The sequence below is a fragment of the Lithobates pipiens genome, unplaced genomic scaffold (genome assembly GCF_037356315.1).
Source record: "Lithobates pipiens isolate NorthernLeopardFrog02 unplaced genomic scaffold, aLitPip1_a1.2 Scaffold_30, whole genome shotgun sequence".
NCBI classification, from domain to species: domain Eukaryota; kingdom Metazoa; phylum Chordata; class Amphibia; order Anura; family Ranidae; genus Lithobates; species Lithobates pipiens.
In genome coordinates, this window is record NW_027507791.1 from 58515530 (window position 1) to 58527898 (window position 12369).

Sequence of the window (12369 nt, forward strand, 5' to 3'; positions counted from 1 at the left end):
ATCTAAGCCTATATCGGACAGGTGAACTCCATCTGTTCTATATAATCCAGGGAAACCGCCCTCCAGATCAATGTGTCTATATGAGAAACCTCCAATGCGTGGCGTAAATTTTTCCATAAACCTGTTCAGTCTCCTCCTAATTTTCTCGAAATTTTTTCAATGAGCTTCTTGGAGCCATGCTAGCCAAGGGATTATCTCCGAAAAGATAATTCTGGTATTTGGAAAAGATAACTTAACCCTAATTTGGTCACGTCTAAACAATGACATAAGGACCAGGGTTGTAACTTTTTCCAAATCGTTTCCCCCTAGGTGTATTATTAATACATCCGGAGCTGGCCATAACTCAATCCACCTAGAGACATAAAAAAACAAACTAGCCAATTGAAGACCTCTAATTCCTTTCCAGAAAATTTGAATTTCTCCAGGATTCATAGACAAATTGGACGTATAGCAACGCTTCCTGGATCTTTTATTAGCCCAGTATACAAAAGAGTGGCCCAAGATCCAAACATATCTTCTATTACCTAGAATTAAAGAAAATGATCAGGTCTGACATAAATCTGAAAACGTTGAGATTCCCATCTCCCCAACCGTTTGATAACTGCATCATCCAATCCCATCCTAGCAGCTTCCGTAGCTGCTCCGATCCTGAAAGAGTGAGTAAACTTAAATTGATCTAAATTAAATTTTCTCAAGCAAGCCTTTAATATGTAATTTAATTGATACTGAGTAACAGGGGATCCATCGGCGTGAATCAAAAAAAATTCCCCTCTCCTATTGGCCTAACTGCCAGATAACTATTTATGACTCTAACTGGACATATATCCTCATCTCCACATCGGCTTAGGGGTACCCAACTGCCTTTTCCTAACCTATCCATCTTTGACACCGGGATGAACAATTTGATCCCCATCTCAGAGACAATCACATTCTTTCTTAGTAAACCCACCACTACCTTTTTGTTTTTTTGGCAGCAACTCAGATATTCTGAGAGCCCCAAAAAAGGCTAGTACAAACGCAGTATTAAATAATATAGCCTCAAAACCAGATGAACACACTGAATGTCTAGTAACACACACTTGTTTTAATAAGTGAATTGAAATGGGTCTCCTATTATTTGGAACGGAATGGCTCTTCCTGTAGCCTTTCAATGCCTGCCTAATAGAAAAGAATGCTGTGCACGGAGCTAAGTTTCTTAATTTGAAGAAAACAGATAAACCCGCCATGATTTTGGAAATGTGACTATGTGACCACTCTAACTGCATTAAACTACATAGAAACATCTGAATGTCTGTTTTAGAAGGAGAATCAAATTGTATATCCATTTCCATAGCAAAATTACACCACCTATTCCATGCAGTTGAGTACTCAACCCATGTATTTTCTGCCACAGAGTGTCTTATCGCATTTGTAAGAACTTCTAAATTAGGCTTCACAGATGTTCTGGACATGCATAACCATCCTTGTCCGCATACGGCAGGAGTTGGCGATGTTAACCTTCAAAATCTATATTTCTGATTTATTAATCAGAAGATATGATATGGGTTGAAAAGAGAATTCTTATTGACAAAGGAAAGGAAGGTTTAACATAACACCATTTATTAGAGTACGTTACAGGTTTATCTAATACACAGAAAATATCTATAGTCTAAGTGAGGGAGTAAAATATTAGTTAAAAATACAACAAGAGTACAATACATTCATTACAATACAAAACAGGACATATGACAATTCGGTATACCTTGTAAGTGCTGGGAGATGATCTGATATGTTACCTAATATTGGTCCATAGCTCTGGTCAGTTCTCATCTGCCCTTATCCTAGGGTTGGGGTCCCCTTAAAAAGGGCCACCTCTCATTGACTTGCATAGGACCACACTGATTGGTTAGCCCTCTCCTCCCCTCAATAGCACCTCCTCTTTTGGGTTTAATAGGTTAGTGATAATTAGTCTGAAGCCCACTTAATTAAAGAGGAAGTTTGCTCTTGAATAGGACACTTAACTATGCATAGTCCCAGCCGGGGTAAATTGTCCATTCCTGAACAGATCAAAGAAATATTTTAAGCATATCAACCACCCTTTGAAATGGATAAATGGTTGATTAGCACGGAAGAATACACAAGCCTTTATCTAGCAAATGAATTCGGCTCCGTACCGACTACACACCCCAAATGGTATCTGTTCGTGGGTTTTGATTATTACATTAGGTAAACAGCAGGACATCTCCCTCACACCCACACTTAGCATACCTGTGAGACAAAGGTATTGTTAATTGAATTATATACGCTGACCAGACGTCTGCTCCTGTAACTCAAACCATCTGGGCAGGTTAAGCTAAACTACTTCTTTATTTCTTATACTAATATCTACATCTATAATACAAATATTCCCAGTTGCTAATGGAGATTACTCATAAACTCCTCATAAGGCAACAGCGAAATCAGTATACCTGAAATAGAGATAATGCATCCGCAATTTGATTCTCCTTCCCTGGGACATGCCTGGCCTTTAGCTAAATATTACATTTAAGACAAAAGAAACACTAGGTATCTTAGTAATTTGACCACTTGTATAGATTTGGCTGACAAACAATGCATATATGACCCCTTTATTATCCGAATTAATCAGGTTTCTTTTACTTGCAAATTGCTCTCCCCATATTTCTATTGCAACTACTAAAGGGAAAAGCTCCAACACTACTATGCTTTTGGTGGCTTTGTTTGTCTCCCAACTCACAGGCCCCTTACCACAGCACCAGTGAGTCTTCCAAATAGCTGCAACTCCATATGAGCCTGCAGCATCTGTATATAGCTCAAGGTCAGATGAGGACACAAATTGCTCCTGAAAAAATGATCTGCCATTGTATATATCAAAGAATTTGAACCAAACTGACAGGTCCTCCTTGAGGTCAACTGTCAATCTGACGTGGGAAAATGGTGATTTCATTCCTGACATGGCCAAGTACAAGCGCCGCGAGAAGATTCTGTCAACTGGCATAATCCTTGTCGCGAATGCTAGAAGGCCTAATAAAGATTGAAGTTCTTTTAATAACACTTTTTTGTGCCTAATCAACACTGAAATTAAAGCTTTAATCTTAAAGATTTTATATTCAGGTAACTGAAATACCATATTAACAGTGTCGATCTTGACACCTAGGAATTCAATCAGAGGAAGGAAAAACTGTTTTCTCGCTAGCTAGTGGGATGCCGAAATGTTGCGCTATCGCACCAAACAGTTATAACATAAAGTAACAGATAGGAGATTGCACTGGACTGATGAATAAAAAGTCGTCCAGGTAATGTAATATACCTTGGTAGCCAGATTGAAAAGCCACAACCCATTGGAAAAAGGTTGCAAATTTTTCAAAATATGCACAAGATATGGCACATCCCATAGGGAGGCACATATCAAAGTAGTAAATACCCTTAAAATACATACCCAAGGAGTTGAAAGCTCCAATCGGTAGCAGCCTGAATGCTGCCTTTATGTCTGCTTTCGCAAACCAACGTACCTTTCCCAAACTTCCTAATTTGCTGAATAGCCTCTTCAAACGTGCAATATGATACTGATGACATACATGCATCTATTTCATCGTTTATAGAGCTACCTTTTGGGAATGATAAATGGTGGATTAGGCGAAAGGTATTTGGCTCCTTTTTAGGTATAATGCCCAATGGCGATATCCTAAAAGGTAAGAAAGGAGGGTAATCAAATGGACCTGCTATCCTACCTTTCCTAATTTCCTTAACTAATTTCTCTTTAACAATGTGTGCGTAAGTATCCACTGACTTTACATTTTTTACTGGCTCACACCCTTCACCCTGAAACACTGGCAAAGGGAAACCTTTGGAGAAACCTTCAATTAGGAACTTGGCTGTCTCCTGGTCTGGATATATACCAGATACCAGAGGAGGCAACAGAGATAAAATCTTATTACAAAAGACTAACTAACTTTTTTAAGTCCTTTTTATAATTCCTAGTGATGGATTATGGCCTTGGCCTTGAATACTTAAACTGTATTTTTTACAACTTAGTGCGATTTGCCCTGAACGTCTAGCTGCACTGCCTGACTGCCACTCCTTTCTTTCCCAGCTGGGGATGACACAACTCTTTTTTCTTTATCATTATAATTATAAATTGTTGTTATAGTGACATTTATTTGTCTCTCATATTTACTTCATAATCAAATTGTGCTATGGATTTATTTTGTATGGTTTGATTTACTGTAAAGTGACAGTGTGACCTTTGCCATCTCCTTAAGCCCATTTTTTATCCCGCCAGTTGACCGGGGTTGTTTTGTGTGAGGGGGGGCCTTTTTCCCGGCAATTGGTGTGACTTGGAGGGGGCGCAACCGGCGACCCACTTGAGAGGTGGGCGGTTCGACCCTTGTGTCCCCCCTTGCAGACAGCCCGATCGGTAATACACCGTTTGAGCTGCAAGCGCAGGCGCGCAAGCCTTGGGCTCCGCGCATGCGCCGTCCTTCTGTGCGCATGCGCGAGGTTTTCTATGCGCGCGCACTGTTCAAGTCACTGACCCCGCTGACGTCACGCGCCGGCGACATGGTGCGGAGGTCATAGCAGGGTTGAGGGGCATAAAATGGCGGTTCACCGCCATCCCATTATGCTGATCGGATCCACGGGATACACAGAGCTGTTAAACTACCGGTGAGTGAGGAACCTGTTGGACACATAGCATTTTTAACTTTAATATGTTGCTGTATATTCATAGTCCTAACCCTGGTGTATTATTGTTGCTCCACAATTCTTTACATAGTTGCTCCTATCCACCAACCCACTCTAATTGGGAGCTGTGTCCATTCTCTACATACCGATGCACCCTGTGTTACCTATAGGGGTCTACAATTGTACGTAGCCTAGCCACGTACACCCCGGGATCCATCTTTTTTCAAACAACTGATTGAATTGGTAATTACATTTCTAGATTGATGGTTTTTCCTCTTCTTTTTTCCCCCGTAATTATTTTTTTCTTTTTTTCACTCACCAACATTGGAGTAGCACTATTTATTCACATTCACATTGAGGCTCGAATTTTGCTTCTAGAGGGGTGGTTCGTGACCCCTGATATGGTGACTGGTTTGATATATGGACTATATTAACCTGGGGTTTAATTACTATCACAGTGGTGGTATTTCAATTTGGCTGTTGAGTATGCACATAATACTCACTACTCCCTTCACTTTGGGATTAGTTCCCCCTTTTCTCTTCTTTTCATAATTTTTTCCAATTCCTTATTTATTTTGTATTCACTATTAGTTTTTCTTCTTCGTAATTTAATTAAAAATTAAAACAAATAAAAATTACCTTGTTTGAATATAGGTCGTCATTTGGTTCAAAATTCCCCTCCCAGTCGCCGGGTAAGGCTTCTTTTCCTCCCCCAATCGGGGCTCTGGTTGATGTAGGGGTAGGGTTAGAGAGGTAAGACCACACTTTCACTATATATCGTAATATTGTCTCCATTATTGATTTGTTATATGTATTGTTATATGATTATGTTTTTTTCCCGTTTTTATACTTACCATTAAATTGATGTATTTTTTAGATGTAGGTAATATCCTGAAGAAGCTGAGAAGCGAAACTAATCAAATTACCTCACCTTCCCCTATGAAAATGTGATATTTACCCAAAGCTGTAATATTTTGTATTTTTAATAAATAATTTTTATAGAAGATTGCTTTTTTCATATTGATTTAATAGATGTACGTGCCCCGTGATAGTCCCCTTGCTCATACCTTTTTGACATCTGTGATTGGAGACCAGAGATCTCAATTTTATTTTCCAGTCTATCTAATTGGGATGAGGGTGCACATTGATATTCTATATATGTTTTCTTTATGTGAGGCCACCCATTATCTGGTCTGGATATATGTCCAACCATTGTTGCATGCTTGCCAGTTTCACTGGGGTGTGAGCTTTTTGCATAAATATCCCTCTGGGAGCTTTGAAAATTGGAATTTCTTTTGAAACACCTGAGCAAAGGGTGGGGACCAGAACAATTCGAGCACTCGTGCTTGTATTTGCACAAACCCCTCCACTTACGCTGGTTCTCATTGTAAGCAAAGCAGTATCCCCTTTTATAAGGAGACATTCTAGATTGTGGCTGCTGTCTAATGAAATCCACTTTCTGTGGCACCATCAGATTAAGCCACAACCCGACGTCCTTATTGCCCCACTTCAATGATGGTGTAGATTGTTAATTTTTGTCTAAATGCCTCATCGTATTGAAACCATCCTAGACCTCTGAAACGTTTATATGCTTCTAGCACATGCTCCAAGTGTTGAAACAGCCCGCTGCAATACTCCGGGTGATTCTCACCTAGCACACTGGAGTATATTGCAAATGACTGCGACCAATTATTAAAAGACCTCGCCACAGGTCTTCTCCTATCATCCTCATCTTTCTCATCTGATTTTTTGTCATTTCTATTGACAAATTCTTTTGCTGATGGAATAAGCGACAGAATATCTATGAATTGACCTTTCCATATTTTTTCTTTAGTCTGAGGAGAAAGGTGGTAACCTAATGGCGAGATGTCACATGGTAATGTCTCTTTAAAATACACTTCTGGTACTGATGCACTAGATATATTAATCTCAGCTGGTAAAAGGTATTGCGAATTAGCATTAGCTGACTAAATGTCATTAACATTACCTATATTGCCTAAGCTGACAGAACGTCTGTTTTCATTAGACCATACATTACCATAATTACTATTATCAACTGCAGGTGTATTGATAGAGTCAGCTAATCTGTTAATGGATTCCATAATTCTATTAATTGTGTGTGCTAACTCACCTATACCACCAAATGGCGCTGGGGCATTTGTTATATCTGAAGCAGCATAATGCTGCTCTCTGTTGCCTCCAGTGGCCATCCGCGGGATGTCTCTGATACTCACACTGCTTGCAGCCTCAAGCTGCGATCATGATACACTGGGTAAGGTTTGTCTCTCTTCACTTACAACCGCAGACACAGCCTCTGTCCTCTGTATAGCTGACGCTCCTCTAGCCCGAACAGCGCTTCCACGGGGACCGGACCCTCCTCCTCTTCTTTCCTCTCAAGCTGACCCACCTTTGCATAGTGGCTGCCGGTTCTTACAGTCGTACTGTGCTGCTGTCTTCTCTGTCCTGTGACACCAGCGGCTGCATAGACAGTTTATGTCGGCGGGACCGGCGGTTTTGAAGGTCATTAACAGCTGTACTGCCTCTGACTTCAGGGGAATTGATAGGCAATACCACAGGACACTGTACTGAATTTACCTCAGCCAAAACACTTTGCTCATTATCATTCCCTGCCAAAGCCAGGCATTTTCTGATGCTGCGTACACACAATCAAATTGTCCGGCGTACTTAGTCCGCCGGACTGCATTTCACCGGACAATCCAATCATGTGTGGGCTTCAGCGGACTTTTTCAGCGTAAAGTCTGGCGGACTTAGAAAGTAGTTTTGCAGCCCAAGCCAAGAACTAAGAATGACGCATGCTCAGAAGCAAGTACGAAAAGGAAGCTATTGGCTACTGGCTATTGAACTTCCTTTTTCTAGTTCCGTTGTACGTGCTGTACGTCATCGTGCTAGCAATCGCCGGACTTTTCGTGTGTCCGTGTGTGGCTATCCACCGGATTGTTTGCCGGACTAAGTACGCCGGACAATTCGATCGGCATAAGTCATAAGCCATTCTTCTCCACCTTTATCCCCAGCTTTCTCCAACACTTGCCTCATTAAGGTTTTCATAGCCATGAGTGAAGTACTTCAGGAGCCTGTTTTCCTTTTACTGAGCTTGTTGCAAGCTTGTTGCACCTTCACTGCCTGGTTGGGAACAGGTGGGAGTGCACCTGTGAGAGGGTCATATATATAATAAGCCCCCTTTCTATAACATTCCCCATGGGTCATGTGACCATTTGGGATATCACCAATAGCCTTGCGACCCTTAACCCCGCCCCCAGCCCAATTTTCCATTCTCTTAAAGGGACATTAACCCAAATACAGTAAGCTGTATATAGCCCTAAATATTTACAATATTGCTTCTATCCTCTTATTAATAAAGGGAGGGGCAACCGCATGCCCATGCTTTCGGGCTCAAAGCCTTGAGCCCTCATAGTTCATTCTTATAAAGTCGGAGGTCTCACTGATTGCCAGTTTTGGGCTATTATCTTTCGTGCTTTGAATAGGCCTCTAATTGCTGTGGTTTTACTATTTACTGACACAATGTTATCCTCTATCTTCCCAACAGACATATAGTACCGTTCAGGACCAGCTTGAGCCCAAAGGTACGATTAATGTCCTCAAGTATCTCTGTCCAATACCTAAATAATTTTGGACATCTCCACCTCATGTGGATCAAGTCACCTGTTCCTTGACACCTTTGGTATTTGTCATCGGGCCTATATCCATACTGAAAAGTTTCTTTGGGGTATAGTAGGCTCTGTGTAACAAGAATAGTTGCAACATTTTCTGTGAGGGAAAAACTGACACCTGGGAACTCAGATTTAATATCCTTCTCCACTGTTCTTCTGTTATTATTTCCCCCAGGTCCTCTTCCCATCACTTTTTATTTATCTTTCCCCGTTGATAAATTTGCTACATATCTGTTCATATATCTCTGATATTAAACCCTTGGAAGATCCTGTCATGGTGATTTTTTTATATAAGAGGTACTTCACACCATTCCACCCTTTGTGTTTTGAAATGGGTGCTGAGGGCGTATCTAATTTGAAGATATTAGTAGATTGATTGGCATGGGATACCGTACTCTCCCCTCTGTTCTTCAAATTACTTCAGGGAACTCCCTTCATATAGTTGCATGAGTTTTCCAGTACTGCAAGCCTCCCACTCATTTATTTTACCCATGGGCATCAAATCTGGAAAATATTTGTTGTCCCAGATTGGAGTATATTCTGTTAACCCCATTTTAAGGGCAGCTGGAGGTGTAGTATGTACTCTATATGCTTTAATTTTGAGGCATACTAATCATTACTAATTACTACGTTCTCTTTGTGTCCCTCCGGTGATTTTTAACAATCGTAATTTTTAGTTAATTTTGTACCTCCTCTATCGACATTCATTGTGTGCGCATTGGGCTTCCGGAGTCACGTTTGTTGTAATTGCCCTGTGTAGCTGACTTGCGCAACACTTGCTCTTTTCATTGGCCATAGATCAGTGTTGCTAGCTTAAAAGTGGCTGTCCGACGTCACGCCGTCGCTGCTGATGAAGTCCCGCCTACTTTCGGGGACGCAATGCGTACGGACCACGTGACTCAAGCCCTGACATCACCAGCAAGCCGCAACACTGATCCGTGCATGGACATCTGAATGTACCTGTATTTATGCTTACTACTCGGCGCTGGAGATCAGTGCAAAAGCATGTGAGTGTATTACTTTATTTTGTATTTCTTTTAATAAATCCTTCATAAACGGAGAGCACTAGATCTTGTCTTTTATGCTTTTATGTGGAATCATGCTGGTATTTGGAGACATGAAAGGGATCCACCTCCGGAGCACTCCCGTTTTGTATGCTGATTGTTGGGATTAACCCTTGATGGGAATATGCGTTTTTGACCTGTCTGATTTATCAGGGGTCCAGTATTTGAGGTGAGAGTCCATCTTGCTCTTTGGTGGAAGGGATCACATCATCACCTGTTTTTTCTGATTGAAGACATACTGCACATGCGGATTCTTCTTGAAAATCAATTTGTCCTATCTTATATTTCATTTATAGACTTTTCTATACGTGCTATATTTATATGTATTCTGTTTTTTTTTTATCTGCGCTGTACTGTTACTTTTTATGTTAACCCCATATAGCTCATTGCTACCCTAACAGCCTGCCATACTTTTGTTACTAATTTTAATGTGGAGGAAATGAGGGATAGGGAATCTGCTTCCAGAGCTTCCAGCAAGCTAATATGCGGGCTCCTTGCAACATCATTCAAACATTTTTATTGCTCTCCCCTTGTATGTTACATTCCCTAAGATTCTGGGCAGCCAAAAAATAGCTGCGCGGATGTGGCACTGCTGCTCCTCCCTCTTTTATTGGTAGCTGCAATATCTATAAACAAATACGAGCCTGCCGCTTCTTCCAAATTAGTTCCCGGAACAGTGTTTCAATTTTCTTGAACCATCCCATTCCAATCCAAACTGGGGAATTATGTAGCTGGTACAGAAATTGGGACATCCAGATCATTTTCATGAGGTTGATTCTTCTGGCAGCTGAGAGGGGGAGATGGCTCCAAATGTTGCATTTCCACTTGAATTGAAGCAAAAGGCGAGCGAGATTATCCTCAATATACTGATATGGGTTCCTTGTTAACCATACTCCTAGATACCTCATCCTATATACCACCCTTAATTGCCCCACTGAGGATGGGAGGGGATTCATTGGGTCTACTGGCATCAAAGCCTATTTCTACCAGTTAATTAGCAGGCCTGATATCTTTCAAAATTCCTCCACAATGTTCATAGCCATGGCCGAGGATGAGTCTATATCTCCGAGGAAGAACAAAATGTCATCTGCATACAATGCAATCTTTTCCTCCCTGTCTCTCTTTTAAATCCCTGTATCCCCCTTGTTGTTCTTATTGCAATTGCTAATGGCTCAATTTCTAAAGCAAACAACAGAGGTGACAGGGGGCATCCCTGCCGAGTTCCCCTCTCCAGCTCAATTGAGTCAGAGTATGCATTGTTAATTCTAATCTTAGCGCTTGGTGTGTGATAAAGTGCTTTTATCCAACCAATAAAGGTGGGTCCAAACCCGAACACCTCCAGAGCCCGTCACAAATAGTCCCACTCCAAGCTATCAAAAGCTTTGTCAGCATCCAGAGAGATGACAGTTTGTGAGCCCTTATTCAGCGTTGGAATCTGAAGGTTCAAGTATACTCGCCTTACATTGATGTTAGTGGCTCTATTGGGAATAAACCCAGATTGATTTGGGTGTATAAGCTTTTGTATAAATTTGTTCACCCGGACGGCTAGCACTTTCGCCACTATTTTTGCATCTGCACATAATAAAAATATTGGCCTATAGGACAAGGTATCTATTTGAGCTTTCCTCTCTTTTGGAATAACCACTATTGTGGCTTCTGCCATTGAGGAGGGCATCCTCCCTCCCGCGGTCACCTCCCCTAACATCCTCTGTAACTCTGGAAGCATCACCTCCCCAAATTGCTTATAAATTTCTATAGGAAGACCGTCTGGGCCGGGTTACTTCTGGTTAGCCATCTGAGCCACTACGCTTTGCAGTTCCTCGAGGGTTATGGGGGCTTCTAGCACTTTTTTATCCTGTTCTAATAGAGCTGGTACCTGGATGCCCCTAAAAAACGTATCCATTTCTCTTGCCACTTCTCCCACCCTGGCTTTATATAAATTTGCGTAGTATTGTATGCATTCAGTATTTCAGGGATCCCAGAAGTAATTTCGCCCTCTGGCATCCTAATTGCTGCAATTACTGATGGGGAGTTATTGGTTTTCACGAACCAGGCCAAAAAAGGGCCTGCACGCTCCCCTTCAGCAAAAGCGCATTGGGCCTGAAAAAGACACTTGTTTTCTGCCTTGCTGGTAATGATGTTATAATATTTTTGTTGACTTCTATGCCACCTCTCTTTTTTTTCTGTGGTTGGGTCGACCACTTATTGATTTTCCGACTCCACCACTTCCCTCCCAGAAACCTCCTCCCATTCCCTGGACCTCGTTTTGATCTTTGCCACTTGTTGTATTATTAACCCACGGAGGAAAGCCTTCAGGGTATCCCACACTATCCCTGCATTTGCGGAGCCCTTATTCAATGTTACAAATTCCTTTCATTTTAATGTTAATTCTGTTGGTTCCCTCATTAACTCCAACCAAAATGAGCTTATGCTCCATGCTCCAGGGAGGTTCTGACCTTCCAACTGAATCATCATTATTAATGGTGAATGCTCAGACACTCCCCTGGTAGCATATATTATGCTTTAAACCAGCTTCACCATGTCCCCGTTTCCAAAGGCCATGTCTATTCTTGACAATGTTGCATATGAGCTAGAATAACATGAATATTGCTGCCTCGCTGGGTTCCAGGTTCTCAGGCACATCAAACGGGGCAAAAACACCAACCATTTGGGTACCACATGCCTAACAAGGCATTTAATGTCCAACCACTCAACCTGTTGGCAAGAGCACCTAAAAGCTACACAAAAGGGGCCCAAATCTGTTCCTCCTCCTCCTTACCCACTTCAGTCTGCCCCTGCTATATCGAGTTATTACCTCTCAGCAGCCTCCACTGACAGGGATGATAGGATAGCACCGGGTGTCCTAGGTCCTAGTAGCACATCTGCCAGCAGCACATCACCAGCTGTAGACTGTAGCCAGCAAATTTCTATAGAGC